At 42.9% G+C, this 18,811-nt stretch overlaps 1 protein-coding gene across 2 annotated transcripts in view; it reads left to right on the top strand.

Annotated features, from left to right (window-relative positions):
* Positions 1-18,811, top strand: part of RHBDF1 (rhomboid 5 homolog 1) — a 111,064-nt gene that overhangs the window by 33,993 nt on the left and 58,260 nt on the right. The gene's annotated exons all lie outside the window — the stretch shown is intronic.

Below are 18,811 nucleotides of genomic sequence, written 5' to 3'. Positions count from 1 at the left end.
TAGAATAGAATTGTATAACGGATAAAATAACTACATTAATATGATTAACATGAAGTGTAAAAAAAAAAAAAGGTCTAAGATGACAGTTTTCTGAGGAGACTCTGATGACATGTCCCCTTCTGTTGTCTCTGAGACCTTGTGAGGAGTCAGCAAAGGCAATAATAAGAACATCCTGTCTGGCTGACTAGTAATGTGTGATTGTGGGGACATCAATGTGTTTGGTGAGTTACAGTCGATAAAAATTTTTACAAGATAACATGGCACCTAGCAGTCAAAACAGGAAATTACTAGTTTAGGTTTTTAGCTTGTACTTTTAAGTGATCATAGTGCAATTTTGAAATACTGGGGGAAATTGTACAGTAATTGAAGCAAAGGGCTGCACAAATTTATTTTAATTGGAATGCAGGCACATTCGGGTGTACCCGCACTCAGGGCCGGCCTTTGGGGTGTGCGACCTGTGCACTTGCACAGGGCGCCTCACTCCCGGCCAGCTAGGGGGCGCTCTGGCAGATAGAGAGCTGCACTGCACATCTATGGACGTTAGATGTGCTGCCTGTCTGCTGGAGCGCCCTTCCAGCTGGCCGCCCGCCCTCTTTCATGCCTGGTGGGCTTGCTGAGGGCCCCTGCTGGATTGAGGAGGCTCCAGCAGCTGCCAGACATAGGGAAGAGACCGGCTCCATCCCCCCTCCCCCTCCTGCACTCTCCGTGGATGCCCCCCCTCCCTCTCAGCAGCTCCCAGGCTGGACATACCACAGAAGATCCAGTGAAGAGCTGTGGCCCCCTCTTTTCTGTCCTGGTCCCCCTCCCCCTGCAGTGATGTCTGCCCCCTCCTTTATACAGCTCTGCAGTCGGTGCAGAAGGTAAGGGGGAGGCCTGCAGAGTCATGAGGAGAGGAAGATGGAGATAAGTGCAGGCCTGGAGCCTGGAGGCCAGCATGAAAAGTAAGTGTCTGTGAATGTCTGTGTGATGGGCCTGTCTGTGTGTGTACATAGCTATGTCATGTGTCTGTGTGTGTGTGCATACATAGCTCTGTCATGTGTCTGTGTGTGTGTACATAGCTCTGTCATGTGTCTGTGTGTGTGTACATAGCTCTGTCATGTGTCTGTGTGTGTGTACATAGCTCTGTCATGTGTCTGTGTGTGTGTGTGTACATAGCTCTGTCATGTGTCTGTGTGTGTGTGTACATAGCTCTGTCATGTGTCTGTGTGTGTGTGTACATAGCTCTGTCATGTGTCTGTGTGTGTGTATACATAGCTCTGTCATGTGTCTGTGTGTGTGTGCATACATAGCTCTGTCATGTGTCTGTGTGTGTGTGTGTATACATAGCTCTGTCATGTGTCTGTGTGTGTGTGTACATAGCTCTGTCATGTGTCTGTGTGTGTGTGTATACATAGCTCTGTCATGTGTGTGTGTGTACATAGCTCTGGCGTGTATGTGTGTGTATACATAGCTCTGTCGTGTGTGTGTGTACATAGCTCTGGCGTGTATGTGTGTGTATACATAGCTCTGTCGTGTGTGTGTGTACATAGCTCTGGCGTGTATGTGTGTGTATACATAGCTCTGTCATGTGTGTGTGTACATAGCTCTGGCGTGTATGTGTGTGTGTACATAGCTCTGTCATATGTGTGTGTGTGTACATAGCTCCGGCGTGTCTGTGTGTGTGTATACATAGCTCTGTCGTGTGTGTGTGTGTACATAGCTCTGTCGTGTGTGTCTCTGTGTGTATATAGCTCTGTCATGTGTGTACATAGCTCTGTCATGTGTGTGTGTACATAGCTCTGTCATGTGTGTGTGTGTGTGTATACATAGCTCTGTCATGTGTCTGTGTGTGTGTACATAGCTCCGGCGTGTCTGTATACATAGCTCTGTCGTGTGTGTGTGTGTGTGTGTGTACATAGCTCTGTCGTGTGTGTCTCTGTGTGTATATAGCTCTGTCATGTGTGTGTGTGTGTGTGTATACATAGCTCTGTCGTGTCTGTGTGTGTGTACATAGCTCCGGCATGTCTCTGTGTTTGTATACATAGCTCTGTCATGTGTGTGTGTACATAGCTCTGTCATGTGTGTGTGTGTACATAGCTCTGGCGTGTGTGTGTGTGTACATAGCTCTGGCGTGTGTGTGTGTGTGTGTGTGTGTATACATAGCTCTGTCATGTGTGTGTGTGTGTACATAGCTCTGGCGTGTATGTGTGTGTATACATAGCTCTGTCGTGTGTGTGTGTACATAGCTCTGGCGTGTATGTGTGTGTATACATAGCTCTGTCATGTGTGTGTGTACATAGCTCTGGCGTGTATGTGTGTGTGTACATAGCTCTGTCATATGTGTGTGTGTGTACATAGCTCTGGCGTGTGTGTGTGTGTACATTTCTCTGTCATGTGTCTGTGTGTGTGTACATAGCTCTGGCGTGTGTGTGTGTGTACATTTCTCTGTCATGTGTCTGTGTGTGTGTACATAGCTCTGGCGTGTGTGTGTGTACATTTCTCTGTCATGTGTCTGTGTGTGTGTACATAGCTCTGGCGTGTGTGTGTGTGTGTACATTTCTCTGTCATGTGTCTGTGTGTACATAGAAGAAGACATTTAAAGAGAACCAATTAGCCCAACTGGGCTGATATGGTTCCCAGGAGCGCTGTATGAAGCCCCTGCAGCAGCCGCAGGACATACCGGCCGCAGTTGCTGCAGAATATTTATACTGGAGAAAAATGAGTTATATTCCCCAGGCGCACAACAGGCAGAAGCGGGAAGGTAGTCATCTGGGCGGAGGCCATAGAGGCCAGTAACATACCTCTCTGCCGGTCAATCATCCCTCCGAGCGTGCTGACAGGCAGAGAGTGGTGACTAGACACAGACGGTGAGCCACCCAGATGACTACCCCCCTGCCTCTGCCTGTCACGCACCAAGAGAATAAAACGTGTTTTTCTCTGGTATAAAGCTTTTGCAGCAGCCGCTGCCAGTAAGTGCCGCGGCTGCTGCAGGAGCTTTATACAGCGCTCCTGGGAACCATATCAGCCCAATTGGGCTGACTGTTTCCCTTTAAGTTTCATTTCCACTTTGCTGATAGACTGCAGATTTTCTGCACTCAAACCTGCTGCAGAAAATCCTTAGTGTGCCTGCCCTTGTATGAATAGACCCTTGGCGTGGAGGCTTATGTGTGTGTCTGCATGTACTGTGTGTGTGTCTGTGTGTATTTGTGGGTAGCTGTGTGGGGGGCTGGGGTGGTAGTTTGGGGAGCTGAGGGTGGTAGTTGTTTGGGGGCTGGGGGTGGTGATTGTGTGTATGGCTGGAGGGGTTGGTTGTTGTGTATATGGCTGGAGGGGGTAGATGTGTGAATGGCGGAGAGGTAGTTGCATTTATGGCTGGGGGGCAGAGTAGTTGTGTGTATGGCTGAGGGGTAAGGTAGTTGTGTGTTCGGCGTGGGTAGTTGTGTGCATGGCAGGGGGGCCGGGTGATGGGTGTTGTCTGGAGGGCAGGAAGCTTTATGTTACTTTAAAGGTGTCGGGGGGGGGGGGCGCCGAAAGAAAGGTTTCGCACAGGGCGCCATTTACCCTAAGGCCGGCCCTGCCCGCACTCCAATTTGCCGTTGGCCACAGTGGAAACTGTTCATCAAACTCCAGCCGTAGAAAATACACCTGTCAGTTTTATTTGTGCAGCCGCAGTGTATACAGTGGGTATACATGACGGCCGTTGTCCTATTCACCGCAATGGACTGGAGTACTGTTAATAAACAACGGCTGATGTTGCAACCTGGAATAACAGCAGTTGTTTAAGAAACACAGCATGTGAACCTGACCTAAACCTTGTTGCTCAGTAAAAACTGCAGTAGATATATGAGATACAGGATATTGTACCCTCTGATTAAATTTCAGTATTAGTGGTGATATAATGGAACAATATACTAGTAAATCTAATGTACAAACTGCATATAACATATTTATTCCTTTAATGATTAATACATGACATGCCAAGATTATCACTTAGTTCCAATGCCTTTAACAACATTTCTGGCTCAGAAAAATGTTTTTATGTCCATTCTCTCATTGTCTTGTCAGTATAACTCAACACTAGTGTTTCCCAAATAGGGTTCCCTGGAGTGGGGTCTGGGGTTCCCTGGAGGGAAGAAAGAATCCTTTTAAATGCAGGGTTTATAGTAAGTTTGTTCAAAGATTGCTACCTGGCATTGGGTAGACAAGACATTATACAAGCCTAAGCCACTTAATACTTTCTGAGCCTTCATGATGACTTAAAGGAGTAGTGCGGCGAAAAAGGTTCTGCCCCATTCCCTTCCCACGTGAAAAGTTATATAGATTCATAATATACATTGGTAGCCAATTGAAGCTGCTTACCCCACTTTCCCTGGTCCCGCTGGCCACCGGAAGTGTCTTACCTCAGTGTTTGGGCAGGACCATCTTACAGCCAGGGGCCTTGGGTTGGGACGTAGGGCCGTCTACGTCACGATCCGGGGCGTTCCTTGGGTATTCCTCTGAGCTCCCAGGCCTCCCTGCCTTGGCATGCCCCTCTTACCTGCCTAAGCTCTGCTATTGGTTACCCTGCTGCTCTATCTACAGCAATGCCACTACTATTAGATCTGCAAGTCCCGACGCACCTGATGGCCATACAATGGACTGACATGTGCATGGCCATCGGGTGGGCTTGGACTTGCAGTTCTAATAGTAGTGGCATTGCTGTAGATAGAGCAGCAGGGTAACCAATAGCAGAGCTTAGGGAGGCAAGGGAGGGAGTGCCCATGAGCTTAGAGGAACGCTTAAGAAATGCCCCGGATCGTGACATAGTCGGCCCTTTGTCCCGACCCAAGATGGCGCCCGGGGCTGTTAGATGGTCCTGCCCGAATCCGGAAGTAAGCCACTTCCGATGGCCAGCGGGACCAATGAAAGTAGGGTAAGGAGCTTCAATTGGCTACCAATGTATATTACAAATCTATGTAACTTTTCATGTGGGGAGGGAATAGGGGAGAAACTTTTTTGCTGCACTATTCCTTTAAATATACATAGATATGGTCTTGAACATGCCAGAATATTTTCAGTGGCCTCTAGATTCTCTAATGTTTCCAGAATTGTCTTTACTATCCACTGTGATCACTAAGAAAGAACCAATACCCAAGAGCTCAGTCTTCATGATCAGCTGCACAGCAATATAAGGGGCCAACAGCTGGTTGTAGGATTGCTGTGTCAGTGAGATGAGTTAACACAGCGGCCCAACAAAGACAAGTGTAGGAGATTTGCACTGACATGTTTACAGTCACGTGGTTTCCAGTTATATGACACACGTAAGCCTAGGTACATAATTCTGATATTTTGGTAGTAATGTAAATGACTCTATCCCAGTCATGTAAAAACCTCATGTATACAGTAAAGTCTGCACTAGGCCTTTCTCTAGAAGTGAAAGTTGTTACTTTTTTTTTAGTTGAATAAATTTAGCGTAGTGGTGTTGAAATTGACCTTTCCATTACAAAATCAGTACATCTGTCGGCATTGTATAAGCTTTTGCCAACCTTCCTATGCGTACTCCTACTGACCCATTCATATTACCAGTCCAAGCATGCAGAATTATAATACAGAGATATTCCACCTAAAACGGAGTCCTAAGAGAGTCCAAATATGTCCCACTGTCAGAATGCTAATGACTTCATAACATTTTGGGTGTAGTGTATTACTCATACTGAATATAGTATTCATCATAATAGCAGAAGATTACTCAGTTACCAGGCTTAATGCCCTGTGAACTTCTCCCACTTTCTTACAGTACAGTTAAAGGGCTCCTAGAAAAAACAAGTATATATTAGTTAACATGTCTGAATGCTATCAACCAAGATGGTCCATGGCCTTGTGCTACTAGTGTCACATCCTGACCCTCCCAATTACTTATATCTCCAGAAATGTGGACTTATTAGGCTCAGAACAGTTTTTTTCATAGTCCATTGTTTATGGCTGTATTTTCTTGGTTTGGCTGTGAGAAGTAGAATGTAAAAGCAGATGTTTTGTTGTGTTTACCATGGCAAGCAGACTCAGCTGACTGTAGACATGGGACTTTGTTTGGGCACAACAAATCCTTTTAGGCAATCATGGCATCCATATACAATACATGCAATACAATATGCAATGCAATACATATGTGCATTCAACCTGGCCGAACGTTCATGGGTTCTCTAGAGAAGGAAGTCCGGAAGCAAAAATCCAGCACCCCTGACCCTTCTTGGGAGGCTACCATACACTTATACAATCAAACCCAGCAGTGGTGGTGGGTCTGGCTGACTTAAGTATTAGGTGCCCAAGCACGTTTAGGCCTTAATTTATTCATTGGTGTTGTGTTGGTGAGCTGGAGGCCACCAGAGTGGCTTATTTATTGTATGAGGAGGAGTCTGGGTGATACTGGAGCTCTCTGGGGTTGTACTAGATGCCAGCCCGAGAAGGAGTTTCAGTCTTCCCCATAACCACTGTATAAGGTGCTCTACGTGAGTTGTAAATGCACAAGCTCGGCAAAGTATGGTCAGATTGGATTGAGACTGGATTGAGATTTGATTGATGCATTAATAACATTTAGTACTAATGTCTTTATGGATAGAGAGGGCAAGTGAGAGCTATCAGTTTGTATGGGTGTGTGAACGTGTAAATATCTGTAGTGTAGTCACCTGTACACATTTCTTGTTAGTGGTTCCAGATGGACAGCGTTTATGTGTGGAATAAATATTTATTTTAAAGCGATACTTTATCCACCAACCCACCCCCCAAACCGCTGGTACTGTCTATTTGATGACAGATATGCTGCGTTTACACGGAACGATTATCGTTGGAATTTTCGCATAAACTATTGCATTTGAGTGATAATCGTACCGTGTAAACACAGCAAACGATCAAACGACGAGCGAGAAATCGTTAATTTTGATCTTTCCACATGTTCTTAAATCGTCGCTCGGGCTTAAGAGATCTTAAAAACGATCGCAATAACGATTTTTCTTACAAATTTTCAAACGTTTTTTCTAACGATTTATTCGTCTAAACGCTGATCGTTATAAAAACCAAATCGTTGCTTCAAAATCATTAAACAATCGATTGTGCGAATTATCGCTCCGTGTAAATGTAGCATAAGTCCTTCCCGTTTGTGTCTTTTAAAATGTTCCTTGTGCCTTGGTTAGGGTAAAAAATGATCTTTTAATCTGCAGCAGCTGAGTCAATGAAGTGTAGGACTGTTTAGACAAGCAATGAGTGGGTGGGGAGGAAGAAAGGAGAGGCGTTGCAGGCCTAGGACACGGATGCTCTACGTCACTTCTCTTTGACTCAGCTGCTGCAGATTAAAAGATCATTTTTGCCCTAACCAATGCACGGAAGTAACTAAATTTAAGTGCACAAAATGCATATACAGGTATTCTACTTATAAAACTATCACTCTGTCTATAGACATGACATGATGCATGGGTGACCCTGGAGTCTTGCAGTGTAGGATATTTAACACTTATTCATGTGACTTGGATCTCCACAGACGCCATCTCTATGAATGTCCCGGAGAGAAGCACGCATCCTTCTCATACCTCGCCACACTATGTTGTGATGACTACAGAGGTCACTGTCTAGGACAGGATATAAAATCCTATCTAATGATAGTCTTTGAAGAATACATAGTTTGTCTGGGAAAGAGAAGCTGAGAGCCTGAATAAAACACATGACATAAGCACCACAGAATGCAGCTACTATGTAAACTTTTTTCTATAACCACAAGCTTCCACAACTTGTTTTCCTTTCACATGGCTGGGCTTGTGTGGTCTTCTTGCAAATGCAACATGATTTTGTGTCCTTGTCATCATTGGTTACATCATGTAGTTGTCGTAATTGTGGAGTCTTTAATGGGATTAATCCTTTTGGTGCTGGCATTGACACATCTTATACGTTTCAGTTGATGGAGGTGCGATCTTTTGTGTTTTTACTTGTGACTGAAGTTAACCTTTAAAGGAGAAGTCCGGTGAAAATTTTATAAAGGAGAAGTCCAGCAAAAGTATTGTATATCCCCCCAAAAGTTATACAAATTACGAATATAGACTTATTATGAGAAATGCTTATAAAGTTCTTTTTTCCCTTCATTTACTACTGCATCAAGGCTTCACTTCCTGGATAAAATGGTGATGTCACGACCCGACTCCCAGAGCTGTGCAGGCTGTGGCTGTTGGAGAGGATGATGGCAGGGGGACACTGAGGGATGTGGGGTGTTGGAGGGAAACTGAGCATCCCTCTGCCATGATCCTCTCCAGCAGCTATGCCCGCACAGCTCTGGGAGTTGGGTTGTGACATCACCATGTTATCCAGGAAGTGAAGCCTTGATGCAGTAGTAAGTGCTGGGAAAAAAAGCACTTTATGTGCATTTCCCATAATCAGTATATATTGTACAATACTTAAATAAAATTTTTCAAAGGACTTCTCCTTTAACCATCCACATAGGGTACAGTGGCATAGTTAGTAAAGTAGTGTATTGTGGCATGGTACCCATCTAATGTGGGAATAATTAGAGAAATGACTAAACTAGAAATAGCTGTTATATAAGTAATCCATCCTCACGCCTCCTCATACAGTCACATGGTATATAGTCTGACACAGCCATGTGTAATGAATGGGTGTTGTAAACCTGAATGTGGATACAGCTCATGTGACAGTGTTTGATAATACAGAAATACTATATGCAGTGTGTCAAAGTTCACACACCTAGAATGATCTAAGGACTGTGACCACTGGATAAGGCAGCACTTATTTAAAGTGAACTTGTCATCAGGTAATTTAGTACCAAGTAGTTGGCAGTGTGACATAGGGCTAGAGGAAAGGATACTCATATTACCTTACATTTAGCTATCAATGACTGCAATCGGCAAAAAAAATGCAGTTTTATGCTGCAGTAAAGTGCCTCAGCAACACCTCTTTGGCACTTTGTTGCAACATAAAAAAACTCTTTTTTTTTTTTTTAAAGCAAAGGGATAGCTAAGAGCCAGTTTAGATGGCTCAACATTGCTGATCTGCTAGATTGTCGCTTGCTTACTGAGCATATACATGGCTCAATAATCGTGTGTGAGGGCTGCACAGACATTGTTAGTGATGTCCGTGCAGCCCTTAGTTTTACATAGAAAATAATAAAGATGTATACTTACCCATGTTACCATGGTGTCCTGCTGCCTTTTTCCCGTGTTGCTGTCTTACCACAGCCGCTGCTGACACTTCTGGCCCTGCCTCATCAGTGACAGGCTGCTCAGCCAGTCACTGAGCCCCATAGGGCCAGAAGTGTCAGCAGCGGCTGCGGTGAGCAGAGAACGCGGGGGGAAAGGTAGCAGGACACCGGGAAAGTATAACTTTATAATTTTCTTTACACTGTCATCCACTGGCAACCATGCATCACTGTTACTCGTATTCCGTACGTTGTATTCTCTATCTGTAACATGACACAGCACGTTGTATTCTCTACCTGTAACACCACACAGCACGTTGTATTCTCTACCTGTAACACCACACAGCACACTGTATTCTCTACCTGTAACACCACACAGCACGCTATATTCTCTACCTGTAACACCACAGCACGCTGTATTCTCTACCTGTAACACCACACAGCACACTGTATTCTCTACCTGTAACACCACACAGCACACTGTATTCTCTACCTGTTAAACCAAAAAGAAACAAAGTCACCGGAGGGTGACGATACGCGTGGGGTTCTTTTTCGGGGGTGTTAGCTCCATGACCCTTGCTCCATTCAGGCACCGACATCCATCCTGTGTTGCTTTGGGTGATATTTCTTTATACATATATTTTGACATTTGGTTTTTCAGTGCAGTGATTTGGTTTTTGATTTGTCGACACTTGGACTTATGCTTTCATTATCATGGTTTTTGATTACATTTTTTCTTCTGAATTGATAAGATTTCATTTTGCATAATACTGTTTTTCCAGGCAACACTAGCTTTTTGTACGCGGTGCCTAGGGATTTGACTTTATTATTTTTTGACATCTAATATATTTCACTTGGGTCATGTCAACAATATTATTTGTATGCTACCCCCCGTAGGTCTGATGCCCAATATTGATTTTGTGGGTAGACCGTAGATTTGTATGTTCCTGACTGGAACTTTTTAAATTGTTTTTAATTGTATTGTGTAGTGTTCTATGTGATTTGTAACTAATAAAATAAATTTTTTCTATTTTTCATAAATCGTATGGTGGAGTGCACTCTTTGATTCATGTCTAGCTCTTTGTTTCTTTTTGGTTTATCATGATTGCTATCTAGACATTGAGTGGCACCCCGTAGTTTCATGTAGTATTCGGTTGAGCCACCTGTCTTTTTGTGTTCAATGTATTCTCTACCTGTAACACCACACAGCATGCTGTATTCTCTACCTGTAACACCACACAGCGCGCTGTATTCTCTTCCTGTAACACCACACAGCGCGCTGTATTCTCTACCTGTAACACCCAAAAAAGAGATGGGAGACAGCACATCCAAGGAATAAAAGTGATGTTTTAATGACACACCAGTGCGCACTGGTGTGTCATTAAAACATCACTTTTATTCCTTGGATGTGCTGTCTCTCATCTCTTTTTTGGATCTTGCTGCCACCCCTGGGCCGGAGTGGTGAGACGGGCACCCGCCCCATTCTATTTTTGTTTGTGCTGCTGTGGACTTTACCTCTACCTGTAACACAACACAGCACGCTGTATTCTCTACCTGTAACACCACACAGCACACTGTATTCTCTACCTGTAACACCACACAGCACTCTGTACTCTCTACCTGTAACACCACACAGCACGCTGTGTTCTCTACCTGTAACACGACACAGTACGCTGTATTCTCTACCTGTAACACTAATCAGCACGCTGTATTCTCTACCTGTAACACCACACAGCACGCTGTATTCTCTACCTGTAATACAACACAGCACGCTGTATTCTCTACCTGTAACACCACACAGCACACTGTATTCTCTACCTGTAACACCACAGCACGCTGTATTCTCTACATGTAACACCACACAGCACGCTGTATTCTCTACCTGTAACACCACACAGCACCCTGTATTCTCTACCTGTAACACCACACAGCACACTGTATTCTCTACCTGTAACACCACACAGCACACTGTATTCTCTACCTGTAACACCACACAGCACACTGTATTCTCTACCTGTAACACCACACAGCACACTGTATTCTCTACCTGTAACACCACACAGCAGGCTGTATTCTCTACCTGTAACACCACACAGCACGCTGTATTCTCTACCTGTAACACCACACAGCACCCTGTATTCTCTACCTGTAACACCACACAGCGCGCTGTATTCTCTACCTGTAACACCACACAGCGCACTGTATTCTCTACCTGTAACACCACACAGCACACTGTATTCTCTACCTGTAACACCACACAGCACGCTGTATTCTCTACCTGTAACACTGCACAGCATGCTGTATTCTCTACCTGTAACACTGCACAGAACACTGTATTCTCTACCTGTAACACTGCACAGAACACTGTATTCTCTACCTGTAACACCACACAGCACACTGTATTCTCTATCTTTAACACCACACAGCACTGTATTCTCTACCTGTAACACCACACAGCACGCTGTATTCTCTACCTGTAACACAACACAGCACACTGTATTCTCTACCTGTAACACCACACAGCACACTGTATTCTCTACCTGTAACACCACACAGCACACTGTATTCTCTACCTGTAACACCACACAGCAGGCTGTATTCTCTACCTGTAACACCACACAGCACGCTGTATTCTCTACCTGTAACACCACACAGCACCCTGTATTCTCTACCTGTAACACCACACAGCGCGCTGTATTCTCTACCTGTAACACCACACAGCGCACTGTATTCTCTACCTGTAACACCACACAGCACACTGTATTCTCTACCTGTAACACCACACAGCACGCTGTATTCTCTACCTGTAACACTGCACAGCATGCTGTATTCTCTACCTGTAACACTGCACAGAACACTGTATTCTCTACCTGTAACACTGCACAGAACACTGTATTCTCTACCTGTAACACCACACAGCACACTGTATTCTCTATCTTTAACACCACACAGCACTGTATTCTCTACCTGTAACACCACACAGCACGCTGTATTCTCTACCTGTAACACAACACAGCACACTGTATTCTCTACCTGTAACACCACACAGCTCGCTGTATTCTCTACCTTTAACACCACACAGCACGCTGTATTCTTTACCTGTAACACCACACAGCACGCTGTATCCTCTACCTGTAACAAGACACAGTACGCTGCATTCTCTACCTGCAACACTGCACAGCACACTGTGTTCTCTACCTGTAACACTGCACAGCACTGTATTCTCTACCTGTAACACCACTTAGCACGCTGTATTCTCTACCTGTAACACCACACAGCCATCTGTATTCTCTACCTGTAACACCACACAGCACCCTGTATTCTCTACCTGTAACACCACACAGCACACTGTATTCTCTACCTGTAACACCACACAGTACACTGTATTCTCTACCTTTAACACCACACAGCACACTGTAGTCTCTACCTGTAACACCACACAGCACACTGTATTCTCTACCTGTAACACCACACAGTACACTGTATTCTCTACCTTTAACACCACACAGCACACTGTAGTCTCTACCTGTAACACCACACAGCACACTGTATTCTCTACCTGTAACACCACACAGCACACTATATTCTCTACCTGTAACACCACACAGCACACTGTTACTACCTGTAACGCAACACAGCACTGTATTCTCTACCTGTAACACCGATAGTGGAATAAAGTAAAGAACTTTTTAAATTTAATTTGTGTTGTTTTTTTCTTCTCATTTCTGAGCACATATTATGATCAAGCACCTTTTGTCTTTGAAGTTGAGCCCCATAATAAGGACTTTATCCGATATTATCTTACATGGGATATACTGTTTATGTCTTGTCTTTTTGTCTATGTGGGATTGGCAGTGCCGGCTCTGATCCTCTGTGCCATTTAAAATAATTTTATTACTGCATCAATTCATTGCAGTGCATCAGTGAAGATGCAACACCTGCTTCTATTACTCCTTGTCTGCTCAGGAGTAGGCTAGAGGGGACCATCATAGACAGTGAATCACTCAGGGGGGTGGGAGACAAGATCAAATTTGACCAGGATACAACAGTCATTCCTTTGTTTAATGGAATATAGTAAAGTGATTAAATGTTTTCCAATATATCAATGAATTAAACTAATGGAAAATCATGCATGTCTTCTATCTTGATATATTGTGCATTTCCATTGCTCTGCATTTTCTTTGGATGCAAAGAGGGTCTCAAAGAGAGATATCTAGTTTTCCTTGGTACAAGGCCCTTATGACTTTCTTATCATTAACTAGATCCCGATCTACAGGGATTAATGCTATTGAAATGGATGATCTGTGAAGTTCTCCTCTATATGTACAATAAATGTACAGGCTCAATTCCGTACTTGGATCTTTGTCAAAAGTTAAACTATGTAATACAAGCTACATCTATTTTTCTTGGACAGTAATAAGCTAAACATTATTTCTCAGAGTGTATTACCATAAAGAGGGAAAATATATTATAACTGCATGTGAAGTAGCATATAAGGAGGCTACATAAATATCAATTTGTCCACATGTCCAGGAGCTATACCCCAGCTGCAACATGTGTAGGCAGATGTGCTGTGGCATGCAATATGGGACCTCCTTGATAATCTATATGTTATCTCGCATCCAGGCTAGAAGTTTCTTGACATAGTAACAAAATGTCCCTCAGTTGGACATTTTTTTTACCAAATAAAAGGGAAATGAGAGCAGATCAGTTTTGCTTAGTACAAAGCAAAACAAACCTACTTTGCTCATCTCGTACCTCAGGCGTAATGAGTTATCTTACATCTTAGTGTGCTGTGCTGGACGGCGCGACAACCAAAAACAGCCTTATGTTATAATGAGCCGGTCACAGCCAGATCCTCTCCCTAGGGTGGTGTGGCTCTTCTGGTCTCTGTAAATGACACTATAGGCCAGAATTGCACTGACTGGAAAACAGGACCACCAAGGTACTGACCATATGGAGAAAAGACCACAGAGGCAATGTCACTAGTGATCCATTAGCAATGATACACTTGCCAGAGTTTAAAGTGTCACTGCCATTAAATTTTTTTTTGCAGAAATCAATAGTACAGGCGATTTTAAGAAACTTTGTAATTGGGTTTATTAGCCGAAACATTAATTTTTATCATGAAAAAGCAGTTTGAAGCTCTCCTTTCTGTCTTCATTGTTCTCCTATGGAGAGAGGGAAATGAGACACCAAAACAGGGCAACAAAGAGTTAATTTACAACTACATGACCCTGCTATCTCCTCTGACAGTGAGCACTGAATCTCAAACCTCAGAATTCACTGTTACCCAGCTCTGTGCCTGTAATCATTTGTTCTCTGCTCTTTGCTGCCGACTCCCTCCACTCTCTATAGAACAGACAGGGTTGTGTCTGATGCAACAAGTCACAATTTCCTGATATTTTGCAGTGAATGAGAGATAGGGGGGAACTTGGAAAAGTCTTTTTAAATACAGATAATGGCATATTTGCCTAATAAACCCAATTACAAAGTTTCTTAAAATCGCCTGGACTATTGTCCAGGCGATAAAAAAAAAAATATGACAGTGCCTCTTTAAGCAAATGAGAAGCTAATGAGTTTATCAATGCTAATGAATTGCTATGTGACATAATGTCTTCTATACGATCAGCGATTTGCTGGTCCAGTTTTCCAGTCAGAGGCCAATTGTGACATAAATTTTTTTATTCAATTCTAACTCTAAAGCCTTTCACGGACATGCCATCAGTGAAAGGTCTGACATGGTGTATGTGTGTGTCCCCTTCCTGCACGGCATCATCGGCAGCAGCAGTCACGCAGTTGCTTCTTTACTTTCTACTTATTACTTGCTCCCAGCACCATATTGACAGATGATGCCATGCAGGGGGGAACTCCATGTCAGGCTTTCCACAGATGGCACGTTCATGAAACATGGAACGTTTGTATAAGGTATAACTCCTTTAAGGTGCATTATTTCATTTTTCAGCAAGTCTTTCTTTAGACCAGGCCTACACAAATCTTATCCAGATCTGTAAGCCAGCTCTAAAAGGAAGGAGCCAGCTACAACATACTATAGGGCAGGTTAACACAACACAACAGAGGAACATGTGATGCATATTAATGTAGTTACAGCAGTCGCTCTCTTACTAATCTACTGGTCAGTGTTACCTACCTATTCTAGCAGTTATTAGTCTCCTCATTAGGGGCCTATTACACGGGACGATAATCGTGCGAAAAATCGTTATATCGTTTGAATTTAAGCGATAATCGTTCTGTGTAATTGCAGGCAACGATCGAAAAATCTTTGTATGTCGTTGATCATTGATTTAGATCTGAAGCTAAAACTATCGCTAATCGTTCGCTGTAATTCCACGTTCGTTCGCTCAAGTTCCGCATTTTTTCACTAATAGTTCTGTGTAATTGCACATTGCCCATTGTTTCGCTTAGATCAGAAGGAATAAACGATCACAGCAAAGATAGAAATAACGATCGTAATAACGATCGTATCTAACAACCATCGTTCTGTGTAATAGCCCCTCCTATTTTCTTAGTATTGACAGAAAGTTGTCACAGGAAATCCCACCCACTTGTCTACTAGTAGCAGCTTTTAAGGACCCTTTACACAGGCCTATTACCGGCCAGGAATATCTTTAGAAATGCTCCTGCGGCTAATAATCGGCCTGTGTAAGAGTGACATCGATGGTTGATCGTCTGTTTAAGACCTGCTTTAAAATGTATCTTTATCGGCCGCACATCTTCCTGGGTAAATAGCTGTTTGTTCAGCTGATAGAGACAAAGGGAAATATATTATATATTTCTGCGGTCAGTTTCCAGACCACAAGCAGTTTATATTTACCATCAGCGCTGCTAATGATCCGTCTCTTCCATCCTCTGGCTGTGTCCTCAGGCCGCCTCCTCCTTCAGAATGGTTGACAACGAGGAGGAGGCAGGGCCTGAAAATACAGTCAGTGCCCGGAGAAGACATCTGTGATTAATCTGTATAGGGAATGCTGCATTTTTTTTTACAAAAGATAGTTGTACTTGGAAATAAAATGAGGTAAAGTACACACTGTAATTACCTATGGATAGCCCCCATTGTTATACAGATGGCATGCGCTGTACTTTATAAAATAATAATGTATCTTTGTCATCTCACTTTCATGTTAAAGGTTTTTCGTCACATCTGTTTGTGTTCATTGATGAAAAGCACCCTGTGAACTTTTATTGGTTTTCCCAGTGACTAAACCCAACACCTGCAGCCTATTCTGACTAGTAAATAAACACTTGTTTGATGTGTAAAGTGATGCCAGACTAGAAGTGATGGCATTGCAGAGACATTTGTAGGAAGTGGAGAGTAAATATAGTTCACTGGATTGTGATGCCCTGACATAATGTTGTCCTCATGGACTGTTATAGTTCATGCCCAAGATGGAGGAATCTTTAACAGATATTATGTTACTAATATTTCAAATTGGACTCAGGCCGCTTTTTGTATAATCAAATGTCATAACCCTGTCTAAAGGAACAAAATGATGAAAAAAAAATAATTGTAACAAAATATTTTGCTCGTGCACAAATTTATTGATACACTTAAAGCTGACGTGTTAGAGGCTATGCACAAGTTTTCAACCAGTGTTTGTATAGCTTCAATTAGTTTAAACATAGAATAAGAAATAGCTTTGCAAAAATATTTTGGTTAAACATATCCAACCATTTTGTTTCTACTGCTTTTATGTAGATGTGCTTCTCCATGGTAACAGACTACAGACAAGCCCTGTGTAGTCTGATCTGTCTCCTACTTCTTTCATAATTTCCTAATGTATGTTAACATGCAGTAGGTGAATAATGCAAGAGAGTATTACTACAGACTGCAACTACAGAAATACATAGGTGTGCATAGGAGCTGAAAAGTTGATGGGAATACTTTTATGAACACAGTTTGCAATGTAGCTTTATATTTTTTTAGCATTGTGGCAAGCTTATGTACTTATTGTATGTGTGCATGTGCATTCCAGGATCCTCACAAAATTCTTAAAAGCTGTTGTCCCGTAAGAAGTTTTTTAAAAAAAAAATATGTGCAGGCTGTGTAATGAAAGAAAAAGAGACTGTACTGCCCTCCCTCCTTCCCCAGGAGCCTTCATAACCTTCATAACCCCATTTCCTGGTGCAGCAAATCACTTTAGTAGTGTCCTGCCTCAGCCAGTGATTGGGTCATCGACAAAGTCTTATGCCCAACCCAGCATCAGAAAGTAGAGCGCAATGGAGACCAGGCACTGTGGTAACATGTTTATTTAAAAAAAAAAAAACTTTTCACCAGACAATCCTCAAATCCACTGTAGTATTTAGAATGTAATTTTCTTTTTGGCAATTTATACATGCCCTAAAAAGACATGTTATGTATGCTGGAATGAATGATATATAGGAGGAGAGTCTCAGCAACTACATGCTGAAAGCTGTATACAATTCCCGTCAGTCTCAGAATATAGAAATCATCTCTAGAGCTTGTTTTCTCTCTTTTTAGGCCTCTTTTCTAAGTGTCTTCTAATTTCTTGCCTTGACCCCTCAACAACCCCATCTCCACCTCCACTTCCAGAGTTGCGTTCCACCCACTGGCTCTCACCTCTTCCTTTCTCTGCTTCTTCACCCCATGGGATCCCCCTGATCCGTGTCCCCCTCCTGCCCTGACAAGGGCTTGGTGGTTTTGTGGTTTGGGTTCTTGCTTCTATTTTCTTGTATAAAATGTGTCAATGTCATTATATTATATCCTGCTGTGACTTTCTTCACTAAATAAAATAATGTATAAAAAACATGAGCACCTTTTAAAACTCATTGCAAGGAAATCCACGTAAGTGTTAGGAAGTGAATAGCAACAGCTTAAGGATGTTAAGAGTGTATGCTCCGAAGGTGTGTGAAGAGTGTACATACCCCTGAACATTCATTGGGAGAGCTTGAACTGTTTCAACAATTCATGTTTGGCAACAAGATCAACCAGTTTTAAGGAAGATTAAGCAGAAGTTGTCTGGGTCATGTACCAGCTTGTATACAATGTGTCCATTGTGAGGCATAAAGGTGGATGCAACGCAGGAATTGTCTTCTGACTGCTAACACAGGACCAGGTAGATATCAGAGAACTTCCTGTCAAATGATCTATTGTTTCCTTGTGCAATTGCTTCAAGTCAAACAATCATTCTTGCACTCTGCTAGAATCAGACAGGTCATGTTCCCTCTTGCTACAGGTGTACCTCTAATTCCTCCTTAGGAAATACAAAAACTATTTCTTCAGTGTAATGTGCAGGATGTCATCTAGGTACAATGCTCTTCTTCACATCAAAGTGACAGAGCACAATAGAACCACACACTCAGTTATATGGAAGCCCATTCCATTAGGTGTTGCTGGTGTCCAGTGTATGAGAGGTACAACTTTAGAAAAAAACTGTCCGTTTTTCTTATCAGGAATTCCTGTCAGGATTTCCTGAACTATAGGGTTGCATTGAAAACTGACACCTTTCAGAAGTTTTCCTGAAGGGTGTCTGTTCAGGAATATAGGTAAGGAAATTAAAGAACCTCTCCTATTTTCATCAGGATTTCTTGAACGGATGCCCCCATAGAAGTCTATAGGAGCACAGGAAATCCAGATGTGCATCAGGAAATCCTGATGACACTCTTGAGTAAAAACGGGGT

This window comes from Dendropsophus ebraccatus, chromosome 9, assembly GCF_027789765.1.
Source record: "Dendropsophus ebraccatus isolate aDenEbr1 chromosome 9, aDenEbr1.pat, whole genome shotgun sequence".
NCBI classification, from domain to species: domain Eukaryota; kingdom Metazoa; phylum Chordata; class Amphibia; order Anura; family Hylidae; genus Dendropsophus; species Dendropsophus ebraccatus.
Note: the sequence above shows the minus strand (reverse complement) of the source record. Positions and strands in the feature narration are given on the sequence as shown.